A 14459-nucleotide genomic window follows, 5' to 3' on the forward strand; every position below is an offset into this window, starting at 1 on the left:
GCAGATTATTTTCATATAAATTTGACATAAATCGGTTCAGTAGAACTTGAGATATCGTGTACGCCAGTTAGAAAAAAACTAGTTCCGAGAGAAACGCGTTTGAAGTTCATTGTGATGGCCGTAACAGGTTAGATACCACATCACTAAGATGGCTCTAACTAGGTAAATAATAGGATTTTCGATAAGTCCTTTCTAGAGTATATTCTTGAATGCCTAAACTACAGAAATATGGTAAAAAAAAAATTTCGATTTTTTCAGATTTCTAGACTAGAATACCCCCTTAAGTCATTCTAACTAGCCCTGACTTTTCTTCATGCATGTCAACATAATGTTTGGAAGCTAGAATTTCTCGCATAATTTTTGTTCTTGTTATAATTCTTATGAATGCCGCAGAATCAGAATTGTTGTAATAATTTTTCCCAATTTGGGAAAAGCAAAATTATTTTCATACCTTTAGTGATGGAATTTTACCCCAAAAGAAAGACACATCCTTGTTTTCCTTTACAGTGAGGTCAGTAAAATCTAGGTTTCTGATCTCTCTAAATTAATTATCGATACCCTGGATATCAATTCGATCGCAAATAATTGGTAAAAGTTTGTAGAAGTGCCAAATGTGTCTTCTAGAACGAACGAATGCCAATAAAAGGGAATTGCAAATGCTTATAGCAGATAGATAGATATAGATAGAGAAAGACAATAAACGTCATTAGGTATTTGATGTGAGTGGAATGGAGTAGGATTCTCATAATTGGGAGAAGAGAATATAATTTAGGGAGTAAAACTTAAAAATAACGAGAAAATAAAAAAAGCTGAACTTCCCAAGAGATCATTCACGACCATAAAATGCTTAATATACATCACTTGGCTATGAAGTTATTACAACCCACTGCAAACAATGTTCCGGACAACGAGGCAATAATGAGAAAATGCTGTTTTAATTATTAGGTAATTAATTAGACTTAGACTTAGACTAAGTTTATGTAGATCTAAGCTAAGTTTTAATTTTTTATTTGTACTCTTCTGTATGATTCAATACATTAAGGAAAAGTGTGGTGATGGCTTCGATTAATTTTTTCTGCAAATTTTTGGACATCCATATTGTAGCGTCTTAAATGCAGTGGACTGTAAACTGCTGGCTTAAACCCGCTGCGCGATTCCAAAGCTGCCTCAACGCAGCTTGCCCAGTGAGAGAACCAAATTCCCCCCCGTGGGCGCGATGCAAACTGCTTTCATTGCAGTGATGCAGCGGGGATTTTCCATTCGCATGGAAACTTTAACCTCACTGTGGCGGATTGAGGGACACGTTGTTTTGGAGACAAAACACAACACACACTTAAACTTAAACTATGTACATTGTATTTAACTTAACTTCACTATACAATATATAATACAGCTTAAATCACTTAAAATGTCTTCCGCCGTTTTCCTTCAAATTCCGTTTCAATGCTGTTGCTTACGCTTTGCTGTCTTGAATCGAACTGTTTGCTGTCCTTGTACAGCAAAATTATCCTCCAATTCGTTGGCGGAGCATGTTCAATCCTGTTTGCGGGAAAGCAGAGGATTGCGCTTCAGGGTGTGGCGTCGGGGGATCGCACCACATGCATTGGCTCTCTCTTCAGTGCGCTTGCGACTGAACACATATAAATAAAAACGTTTAGTGTCCTTGTTAAAATGTGGTTGTGGATTTTACCACGTTAACTCCCCTAACCGTTTAAAGGATACCAGTTCATACAACAATCGGCTTTGGGCCTCCCTTCGAAGTATCTAAGTAATAAGTATAAAGAGTAAAATTTACGAATTTCTGAAGCATAATAAAATTCAAATCCAATGCATTGATTTCCGACAATTTCAGCCCCAGACCGATCTACATATTTTTTGCTCAGTTTTGAGATCATTTGACATCTGAAATCTCGATTACATTCAGCATACATACAGTGACCGGCATAAATAAAAGCCCTTTTCATTTAAAATTCATCACGACATCACGTTTGAAAGCAGGTACAACAATTGTTTGTGCTTTTATGATTGTAAAGGGTGTGTCACATCAAATTGCATCACGGAAAAAACGCTGTAGAAATTTAATTTTTAGGAATTATATCTTCAGCTTTCGCTTATAATCAGATAAGAGTGTATAGCTCACGTTGGCCATGCTTCACTGTCAATTTTTCGTAAATTTGGAAAAATGTCGTCGAACGAAAAAGAGCGTCGTGAATTAATCCTGTGCACTTATTTCGAGAATCCGGAGTTGTCACATCGGGACATCGGTAAGATGCTGGGAATCATCCAATCCACGGTCAGCAGAGTACTAAAACGATACTTCGAGAACCTAACCATCGACCGGAAGGTGAAGAACGGCAAAAATGGATGCTCCGTCAGTGAAAAAGATCACAAGCGCGTAGTTAAGCAGTTTAGACGTGATCCGAGAAGTTCGGTCCGGGATGTCGCCAATAAGCTGAATTTGTCAAGTTCATTCGTCCAGCGGACCAAGCAGCGGGAGGGCCTGCGTACATACAAGGTTCAGAAGACTCCTAACCGCGACGAAAGGCAAAACATGGTGGGGAAGACGCGAGCCCGGAAGCTGTACACCGAAATGCTGACGAAGCCGCATTGCCTGGTAATGGACGACGAAACCTACGTCAAAGCGGACTTTCGTCAGCTGCCGGGCCTGTTGTTCTTCTCCGCAGAGGACAAATTCAGCGTTCCGGAGGAGATTCGCAAGCAGGAACTATCCAAGTTTGCCAAAAAGTACATGGTGTGGCAAGCGATCTGCTCTTGCGGAAAGCGGAGCGCCCCCTTCGTGATGACTGGCACGGTAAACGGGCAGGTTTACCTTAAGGAGTGCCTACAGAAGCGCTTACTACCACTATTGAAGCAGCACGAGGGCCCGACCATCTTCTGGCCGGATCTCGCTTCGTGCCACTATTCAAAGGACGTGTTGGAGTGGTACGAAGCCAACGGGGTCACCTTCGTGCCAAAGGAAATGGACCCGCCCAACGCGCCGGAGCTTCGCCCAATAGAGAAATATTGGGCGATTATGAAGCAGGCCCTCCGGAAGAACCCAAAAGTTGTCAAATCGGAGGCGGACTTCAAGAGAAAATGGATTTCTGTTAAAAAAAACTACAACCTGACGTTGTACAGAACCTTATGGACGGGGTAAAGAGGAAGGTGCGAGCATACGGGCTTGGGCTCGAAGTATGAATAAAAAGAAAATGCCAAAAGTTGTTTAATAGTTTTTATTTTATTGCCTAAAATTTTCAAAAGGATCGGTCTACTGGGCGAATTTCTACAGCGTTTTTTCCGAGATGCAATTTGATGTGACACACCCTTTATCAACATAGTTTTTTTTTGTGTGTTCTCAATGCATTCAGTTCAATTCAATTCATAACAAATGTAAGAAAGGGTTAGTTCTGATGAATGGTACAAAAAAAGGTTTGACAAAAATAAAAGTCCATATTCAATGGGTACAGAATACAAATTTCGTTGACATGATTTCGTTCCACGCCTTCTGAAGAGCTGCAAAATATTTGTCTTTGTTCGTTATACCATTCTAGTTCACATACAGTCCACAGTAGCCTGTAAATTTTCGATAGGATTCAAGTCTAGACTCTGAGAAGACCATTCGATTTTAAGCGCTTAACTTTATTCGCTTTGCTGATGAATGGAAGCCTCTTCGTGAATCTGCTTTTGAATCCATATTCCGATATTCTTTTCTACGATTTTACGAACTATTCCCCGGCCCATCCTGAACTTCTCAGCGATCTTCCCGCTGGGACACTCGGTTCAAACGATCTTGCACTACAAGATTTTGGACTTGTATACCAATTTGGTTTCCAATCATGCTTTTCTTTCTGTATTATAGTGACTTTTTTTTCGTGCTCCCGTGGCCGAGTGGTTAGCGTCATAACTAACATGCCGGGTGCTCGGGTTCGATTCCCGTTCTGGTCGGGGGAATTTTTCGTCAAAGAAATTTCCTCCGACTTGCACTGTGATCACGCATATTCTAGAGCTTGCCACTCAGAATGCATTCAAGGCGTGTTATTTGGCATAGAAATCTCAACTAAGTACTAATAAAAATGACGCAAGTAATACTACGTTGAGACGGCGAAGTTCCTCTAGGAACGTTAGTGCCATTGAAGAAGAAGAAGATAGTGACTTTCAACACTTTTGGCTGGTTTGTCACTTTTACCTTCCATTTTGGAAGAATGTTGGGAGTGAGAATTGATCGCGTGAGAGTTATGGATGTTACCACTACAACAGATCGCATCCACCTATTTCAATCATGCTGCTTTTCACTGATGAACCCTTTGTGTAAGTGACTTTCTGCTCGAATGGTTTTGGTGCGGAATCAAACGCACTAAAGCAAGTGTGAACAATGTCGGAAGACCCCTGATACGTCAAACCAGTCAACAAGGGACTTTTCGATGGATTGTTCAGTCTACAATAAGTTTTTAACATTTGTTTCGCACTGGTCTTTTATTTTTGTCATACCTGTTTTCACTATAATATTAATGAATCCAATGAAACTCAATGTAAACGGTATAATATCGAAAAAAATACACCCAAAATAAAAAAAAAACAATGTTGTGGAAGCAATCCAGTGGTATCTTAAGTGAGAAAATTGACGAAAAACATATATTCCATGAGAAAAATATAAAATATTGCATGGTGGGCTTTTATTTATGCCAGGCACTGTAATTATTTGCGTAAAAAAATCCTGCACGCAAGAAACGGGTTTTAAAAGTTATAAAATCAAGTCAGCAAAAATGAAACGTGAGGTTATGTTAGACATAAAATGTAACCGAAGAGAAGTAGGACTATACCAAAAGCTGTCAATTCATTTATTTATTTATTTATTTTTTCTATTTTAGTGACTTTCAACACATTCCGGCTGGTTCGTCACTTTTACTTCCGTTTTTGGAAGAATGTCGGGAGTGAGAATTGAAATCGTGATCTCTGCGTGAGAGGTATGGATGTTACAACTGCGCCAGATCGCCTCCACAGTTGTCGATTTAAATAACTCATTGAAAATCCAAGTAGTTTTCCAGTATCTCCTAGATGAATTAAACCTGTGTTTCGGCACAAAAAACATAATTTGAAAGAAACAATCCATACATTCTACTATGCAGCACCTTTCACAGACCGACAACAGAAAATTCGAACTGAATTGGCTGTGTGGTGACGGTGACCGTAACCGATGCGGAACACATTTTTAAGCTGGATACAATATTCGAGTTTTCGAAAGTTAAATTATCGATTGAAAAAAAGACAACAATAATCCAAAAAACAACTAAAACAGAAGAGAGAGAGAAAGAGAGAAAGAGAGAAAGGGAGAATGAGAGAAAGAGAAAGAAAGATGACGAATCGTAATTGCTGTTAAAAATTTAAACCACAGAGTTAAACAATTAATACTTCTCGCTTGATACAACGTGACATCAGGAGAGAGTAACAGAAAAAAATATTGCGTAGCATAATCCCTTAACAAACGCTTATTTCATTGTTCAGAATGCTTCCATTGATACATGGTGTTTGGCTGACCGCTATTTTTTTAACGTGATTTTTTTTTTCGCGATTTTTTTACACGATTCTCTCGAAATTACGCGATTTACTCGAGGTACCGTGATTCTTTTTGCGTGATTTTCTTCAAATTAGGCGATTCGGAACTGTCTGCCGTTGCTTCGTTGGAAAGAGAAAGAGAAGAAAAAAAATTTTGCGAGAGCGTGTGTGAGTGTGGTTTTGACGAGCGCGCGCCTGTGATGGAGTAATATTTTTTTTATTCAGAGTACATCGAAAGAAAATTTTAAAAAACTTTTTAAGATGAAGGTGTAAGGAAGCCCCAAAGGGCAGCCACAATGGCGCTCATTTCTTTCATCTCCCTTCCTCATCTCGCGTCCGAAAATCAATAATTTTGCGAAACAGTGTGAAGAAAATGAACTTTTTCGCACACTTCTCATCAAGTAATATCAACCAAACTCTAATCGATTACTCTCAAGATATTAAATTTTCATCTGCTGTCACACTGTATAGTGAAAAACGTCGGAAAACTCGAGCTAGTGCTCTGAAAGTAAAATTTTCATTTTTCAGTTTTCTGCAATGGTTTTGTTTGTATTGGTGAAACCATCGTCATTTTTTCGACATTAATGGCAGACAACATAATCGAAACAGCTATATAAAACCACTCAATAAAATGATATTCCTGAGTCACAGCGTTTCATGTCATGAAAATCAATTAAATAAAATTGGGTTGATATCAATACAATTATTATTTTTACGTTTAATGGGTCTATAATGTAAATTTTAGCAAATTTAACCTTGGGTTAGGAAACTGTATTGCAGAGCTCGGAACACTGATACGGCTGCCTATGCTTTCAAAAACAGTAAACGGAAAAGTATTACATTCAAACAAAATGCCTTGGCCAACGAAGAGAAGGGTTAAGGCTCTCCAACTTGATCATGTTAAAACAATACGATCAACGAAGGAAAATATTAAGGAATTATCAACATCGAGTTACTATGCGGAAGAACTTGTTAATAACAAAAGAGCCTCAATTCGCATGTGTTATAAATTTGCTCATCTTACGCTCGCGTATGATCAGAACTTTACTTCATATGCAAATACACCTTCTATATATATTTATATTAGCAATTGTTCAATGAAACACATCGTTCATACATTTTACTTTAGTATTGAATTTTGACGTGGGACTACGTCTAACCGGAATATATGGGGGGTAAAATGAAAACATAAACACTGAACATGCAGGAAAAAATGCAAGATTTCGAATGCTTATAACTCGAACATTTTCTACTGGATCGGAAAGATGTTTGCATCAATTGATAGGGAATATTTCTACGCATCTATCGCAATTAATAAAATGTCATTTTTCATTAGATAAATAATTGAATAACTGTAAAATTTTAAGCGTTATCTAAACGCCCTAACTGCCTCGTTTTGATTGGCCCGATTTACGGTTTCCCCAACACAGACTTCAAAACCAAGCAGCGTTGGGGAAATCGGAATTGAAAATACATGAAAGTAGGGGGACTTTTGTTCTCTCCGAAACATGTTCCCTAACACAGACTTCAAAACCAAGCAGCATTGACGAAATCGACATTGCAAATACATGAAAGTAGGGGCAGCTTTTGTTCCCACCGAAATGCGTTTCCCTAACGCAGACTTCAAGTCCAAGGAGCGTGGGAAAGTTAGCATTGCAAATACATGCAATTCGGGGGCATTTTTGTTCCGACTGAAATGTGTTTCCCTACCACAGACTTCAAATCCATGGAGCGAGGGAAAATTGGCATTGCTAATACATGCAAGTCGAGGGCAATTTGTTCCGACTAAAATATGTTTCCCCAACACAGGCTTCAGAAACAAGGTGTCCAGGGAAATTGGTATTGCAAATTCATGCAGGTCGGGAGTATTTTTGTTCCGACTGAAATCTGATTACCTATAAAGACTTCTAAACCAAGGTGTCTGGGGAAATCGCCATTGCAAATACATGCAAACTGCAATCAATACATACAAATGGTTACTAAGCTAAGATAGTCCCACGTCAACCTTGCGGTTATATCATAGATATAACCCACCCATTTTTTTTTTCCAAATGTATTCTAAGATTCGTGTCAGTGAAGCGCCACACAGTATGATAAGTGAATTAATCCATTTACGTACAAAAATCAAAACAGACGAAACAAATTGCTCTTCTCTCACAAACACTATGACTCCATTTTACACGTGGTTTTATCTATACTACTCCAATGCTCCCTTTCACCTTGAAACGGTTTCATTGTGATTAACCCTCTACAGCCTAACCCGCCTTCAAACGGGCTTCACGGATTTTTTTTTAAATTATTCGGACATTGTTTTCAATGTTCACCCACACTAACCCATCTTCAAAATACTTTCATCTGTCATACAAACATATTGGTTTTATGTTGGCTGGTTTCTGCTAGGAGTAGTTTATGTCGAAAAACGGAAATTCGGGATAAAAGAGGAAAAAAATATTTCGATTTCGGTCGGGCAATCCAAACGACAAACAAAAACACTTTTTGACATTTCATTGGTGGAAAAATTGTTCGATAAGTTTATTATTCTATATGAGTGTTTTTCTTTTTTAAAACATGGAATAAATATTTCACATTTCTATTCTAACATCAAAGGCTTTTTATTGGACCTGATTTCACCATCATATTTCGTCACATTTTTCACTGTCAGCCTAGTGAATGTGATGGTGTAAATATAACTTGTGACCACTTGTTTGGTAACGAACAAACTCACAAAACTGATTTTTCTATTCTTCTAAATTTACGGTCAATGTTTCTGAAATTTATCAGGTGGTTTTGGTGAGAATAAAATCAATGTTCACTGAAAAACGAATTTAAAACAAAACTACGATCAAAAAGATTCGAAAGGTTGAAGAGAAAAGATCAATTTTCACGATTTTTGGAGAACAAAGAATCGATCTAAAAAATCGAAAATAGGAGAGGAATAGATCGATCTGCTAAATATCGATCCAAGATCGTCCAATCTTAGTTTGGTGTGCTTCTCGCACAATAAAGCCAACCTGAACGTAAAGCGTTGAATGTGACCACAGCAGAATCACCACCTTCGTGGACAAACATAAAATTAGATTATCAAACGGTTACCGGTTCGGGTGACAAACCTGTTACTGGTCAGTTGCAAAATGGGTGACATTCAGTTTTTTACGTCATTTGATTTCCAGCTTACATCTTAAAGTAAAGTGACCAGATGGCCAGAGGTCTAACGCGGGACGCCAACAACTGTGTGTAATCGAACTCTGTATATAATCGAGTCAAAAAAAAAATTTTATTTCTTTTTTATACATACAGGCAAAACTGTTTTTGTGCGATCGCATTTTGTGCAATTGCTCAGTTGTGTGATTTTTTTGTGCGATTTTATTGATTGTGAAATTGGTTTGTGTGATTCAAGCCCCGATTTCATAATAGAATCGCACAAAGAGATTCACACAAACGAGGAATTGCACAAAAAGGGATCGCACAAAAACAGGTTTGCCTGTATATGGTGGCGATATTTTTGCCACTATCTTGTAAGTTCACGTTCACTAGAAATTAACACAAAAAGGGCTTATTATTCTATTATTCTAGTAAAAAACTTATCAACTTAATGGATTTTCAACGAATTTCAACATAATTTTCTGTAGGCGTTTTAAAAACGCGGGTTGTTTACATAAAAATGACTGCCAAATTAATATCCTACACTTTCAGCAGCCTTAGAAAAATTGAAGTATAGTCAGATACTTTTAGAAGTCGTCAGTTAAAAAAAAATAAAAACACTATCCCAAGTGCAGGGAAGAAAACAATGATTGTGGGTGACAATATAGTTGCCACTGCTTTAACGTGGGTTAACGTATCGACAGTTGGTTGTGATTTTTCGGTGATCCAGACTTTATTTACGACTGAAAAAAATGCTAAATTACAGCATTTGTACCTGGTGAGCACAATGCGAATTCTACAATTTTCTTTAAATTAAAATTTACCATTATTTTCAAAGTGCTTGAAAATTTCGGCACATTGCTCAACAGAACACGAAGCCAAAACATTCATCCCAATCATTTCCATTTTTGTGGGATCACATAATAATGTTGACTCAAAGAGAGAGTGAACTAAAATTAGCTTTAATTTTTTTTTGTCGAGAGTTTTAACAAACGCGGGACGTTCCGCGGGACAGAATCTGACGCGGGACATTTTGTTAAAACGCGGGACTGTCCCGCGAAAAGCGGGACGTCTGGTCAGTTTATCTTAAAGATACCTCTCTATAGTGTGTGAGAGGTCTACGTATTCGTATATCTTTATTGACATTTGGCTCCACGGGTGTAGCATTCTTGAATAATCAATTGCGAATGGTTCCTTTATATTTTATTGTAGCTGGCCGAATGATCTTGGAAATTCCGCCCGGAACACAAACACCTAGAAAAAAACAATCACAAAACCTGGCTCGCAGCGAGCCGTTGGATGGTTCTTGGGGCACGATTACGAATTCAATCTCGATTCACCACCAGACAGTGTTGATTATCATATTTTTATGCTTGCTCCCTCAACACACACGCGCCCCTCCCCGGTGTTTGCATGTTGTATGCCCCTTTGTGTACTTGACTTTCAATGTTGATATTGCCGCTGTCCTGCCCCTTCCCCCACCGCCGAAAATCTCGTGTCTCTCGCGGTGAGTAATTTACCCTTTGTTCCAGCACAATCCGGCAGAGCTGAAGCTATGAAAAATGCGGCCGAAGCAAACCCTTCGAGCAAATTTCTTCCCCCATGAATAATCCCGTTCCACCCCTACTCCTCCGGTCGCCTCATCTTGCCCTGAGTAGAACTTCTCGGAACCTGATTCGTCCCGCAGCAGAAGAATGCGATTCATCCCGGTCGAAACCAAGTACACGAACAATGAATATGTTTAAGATAAAGATGAGATTAGAAGCTGGCTGGAAGAGATAAAATAAATAGATCTCTTAACATGAAGTGCATTTTTGCGTGCATTTGTTTTCACCGGAGTGCCCAACTCCTCGCACTAATCTAGATTATCGACTGATGTGAAAGCATTTTGTTTTTCTTGTTTCCTTTCTTCCCACTATGTAAAGGTACTTGAGATTGAGCACTTTTTTTCAGCACTCCACAGGACCACTCCCGGAGCGGAGCGGCGCAAAAAAACAGTAATGACTGCTAATGCCACTCCAAAGGGAGCCAAACAACACCTCGCACAGGACCGAACAAAATGTCATATTTGTTATTATTTGTCCAGCATCCAGCGGAGCGACATTGTGCTGGTGCTGCTGCTACCAATGCAGAAAAGAACAACAGAAACCAGATTAAGGACCCCGATGATCGAAGAACCTCTCGAGAATGGCCCAATTTGCGCGTTCGAGAAAGGAGCAACGAACGGAACCCCTCTCGGATGTGTGTGTGCTATTCAATCGCCCTGTTCTTTTCCGCATTACCTTGGAAAAAAAGAAAAAAGTAAAAGGAGAAGGAGATTTGTTCTGGTGTTAAGGTTATGCTAGCCAGGATTAGCTGCGCTTTTGATTTTCTGTGAAACTAAGTGAACAAGGGTAAGGGCCGGGGCTATCCTTGCGACTCGGTGTGACTTTTGTGTTGTGATGAGATTTGGAAGGGATTTGACATGGTTCTGGTGGTGGTTCAGAGTCGATTGTAATTCGACGATTTTGACCGTGACTGCGTACGCTGAATGTGATATTCTGACGTGCAAGATCTGCTTGGAGCTGTTATCGTACTTAAGCGGTTGTATAACGCTTTCCCTAATACCATTCGCCCGAATGGTACACGAACACTTTGGAAAAAAAAACTCTGCAAAAGGATTTACAGATTTTTTGAGGTCGAGAGAAGCTCAAAATATGTATTTCGTGTAAAATGCCTTCTCTGCGTTCTCGACTTTGGGTGAAAGTCCAGAAAGCTGCAGGATTATGTTTGAGATTGGTTTGATCACGGTTAGCATATTCACGACAACAGAGTGTTTGATTTTTGTTGAAGAAATTTTAGGCAACTTGCAGATTATTCGTGTTTTACTCTGATGGGCAACGAAGAAACCGTTTACGGACTTTTTAGAACTGTTCCGAACATAGAAAACTCTTCCATGGTATTTCATTCGAATGCGATTCTGACAACTGTTTCACGACCCTGGTGGCTTCAACGTAATGTGAAACTTTGTATGTAGCTATTGTTTTGTGAGGATTTACTGAAACCCGAAAGATTAGAGCGACTGCGGCAGAAACTCTACTGTGGCGATAACTTAAGGGGGTAGTACGCTGTGGAAACTTGGGAGGGTTTGGTCGATGCTCCGTTCCAAAGTTAAAATCTAATTTGTGTACCTAAGTCTTTGCGTAAGGAGCGCGTTTTTCTCGAAACTAAGTTTTGCAAACTGGTGGGAGTTCTACTTCTGGAACGGTTCATTCGATTTTGATAAAATAGGTTTTCTCAGATTCTCCACGAAATTTCCTGCCATCGCACGTAGGATTTTTTTTTGATTTTTTGAAAAATTTAATTTTGGAGAATGTTTTTCTCTCGATTTTTGAGGCAAAAACGCATTTTTTTTACAAAAAATGTCACCATTTCGTCGAAAATCAATATTTTGAAAAAATCCTACGTGCGATGGCAGGAAATATATCCAAGCTTATGTAAAATAATCATTTGTTGAAATCGGCCCACTAGAAAAACTTGTAGAACTTCAACCAGTTTGCAAGGTTTTGGCTTCAAGAGTTCAACAAACCGGTTGCAGCTATTCAGGGGACAGTTCAATTGACACCGATTTTTTTTTTGGATAAGTATTATATTCTTTATTGAACTGAGATATCAGATTAATCATAGTAATTTATTTTCTCGGTGAAAAAAATAGCGAAAATCACATTCTTTTTATGATGTTCATAGAGTACTACCCCCTTAAATCTGGTTTTACGTGCGTCCCGAATTGTCCTCGATGCGGAATGTAAATATATTCATAAATATATTGTAGGACGTGATGACCAGGCCGCGACCGCATTTTTGACATAGGACTACGGAATTGTTTTATTCAATGCACTTGTTTATCTCTTTAAATATTGTCGTAGATTAAACCGAAGATTTAGAATATGGATCGCGAAAGTTCTTGTTTTTCTATAGATCGAATCAACATCTATCGAGGCGGCCTATTTCGCAGCTGACACACACTGCAGCCACAATGCATAAACAATTCAATGCTTCTATTGGTCGAGCCTCTCAGGGTAGGAGAACAAAACTTTCTAAAAAATTTCCGAATTACACAGCAGTGTGACATCCTTCATTCACAATGCACTATTGACCCTCTCAGACTTCGATTCAGGCAAACCCTCTCTATGAAATTGTCCGCTGCTCGATGACTGAAGCGATAATAGGATGAAATTTTGCACTTGTTTGGGTAATACTTGGCGGTTAAAATCTTACAATTTATGTATCAGTTCACACTTTTCCTAGATGACTCCTAATGTCTAGTGAACCCTGTTCACGAATCGGAACGTTGCTCCAATGAATAATAGATAACGGTACTCAGTATAGAAAAAGCTGTCACCCATGCTTCAGGAAAGGCTCAATGAATGTTGAGTACTGGTTAGAGAGCTCACAAAGTTCACAAAGAAAAATAAAACTTGTCTATCTTTCATAATATTACAAGTAATTTATTACTACTCTTTCTAGTAAAAAAATTTGCTACCAGTACGACAATCATGTCCAAATTTAATACGACTGCTAAGGTTTAAAGAGCTTGAGCTCGATACATTCACCATATTTGCTTTGTAAGTAAAAAGTTTCAACAGTTGCCATGTAAGATCAATTCATCCATTGTAATGGTTTATGCTCTTCGTTAGAAGGAAATTTGATGACCGTTCTTTACGATCATTGTATTTTACATTTCCCTCTAAAATTATTGCATGTCTCATATTTACGCAGCTCTCGAACCGCGAAAGTTCATTCACTTCTAGTATCTGAAATGACGATTTTCCCAGGCTTCTCAGTTTAAAAGTCCGTTTTAGTGAAACATATTCCGGTCTGCACAAAAACAAGCGAGTACAAAACTGCAGGCAGCTTGCATATATTTGCAAAGCGGATTCCCCCAGGCACATTGATTTTGAAGCCCGTGTTGGGGAAACCGCCAATCAAAAGTTGGCATTTAGGGCGTTTATATAACGGTTGACATTTTACAGTTATTTAATTGTTTATCTCATGGAAAATAACATTTTATTAATTGTGATACATGCGTAGGAATACTTCCTATCAATTGATGCAAACATCTTTCTGATCTATTAGGAAATGATAGGGTTATAAGCATTCGAAATCTTTCATTTTTTCCTGCATGTTCTGTGTTTAGGTTTTCATTTCACCCCCATATCAAACCCCCCACGTCAAAAGTAATTCGCAATGCATTCCTATTATCAAATAAATTCTTCATTAAATTTCAACCCATAGTTTTGAACCAATAGTTCAGGATTTATTAAGAAAGTATTTGAAATTAAGAAAAAAAATGTTTTCTTAATTCCCAATGTTGCCTTCCTGTCTGTCCTTTGTAAATTTAAAAACAGCTGGTGAAAATTTGTACATTGGGCTTTGAGAGCAGTTTTTATATGTATAAATCAGAGCTTCTTTTGCTGAATGTATGAACATTCTGTCAAATATATATAAGAAATTTTGTAATTTTAAATCTTCCCACTCAACATTTTTAATTTTACTGTTAGTGGTCTTAATGTCAATTTTGAGCGCGATCTGTCAATTAGCTTGTTTACAACGTTATTATGAACAAGTGAATGTTTTTTTTTTGGATCAGCGTTTTTTGATATCGACAATGCTATTGGTCAAAGCTTTTGTGTAAAATTTGGTATTTCAAGTTTGAGAGAGCTAGCCCGTGAATTGAATATCTCTCACTAGACCTTTCGTCATATTTTGGCTGATGTTTTGTGCAG

At 38.3% G+C, this 14459-nt stretch overlaps 1 protein-coding gene across 1 annotated transcript in view; it reads right to left on the reverse strand.

Moving 5' to 3' along the window:
- The window catches only part of LOC129762298 (transcription factor Sp9), a 111452-nt gene that overhangs the window by 82934 nt on the left and 14059 nt on the right, over window positions 1–14459 (reverse strand). The window lies entirely within an intron of this gene.

This window comes from Toxorhynchites rutilus, chromosome 1 (assembly GCF_029784135.1).
Source record: "Toxorhynchites rutilus septentrionalis strain SRP chromosome 1, ASM2978413v1, whole genome shotgun sequence".
Classification (NCBI taxonomy): Eukaryota; Metazoa; Arthropoda; class Insecta; order Diptera; family Culicidae; genus Toxorhynchites; species Toxorhynchites rutilus.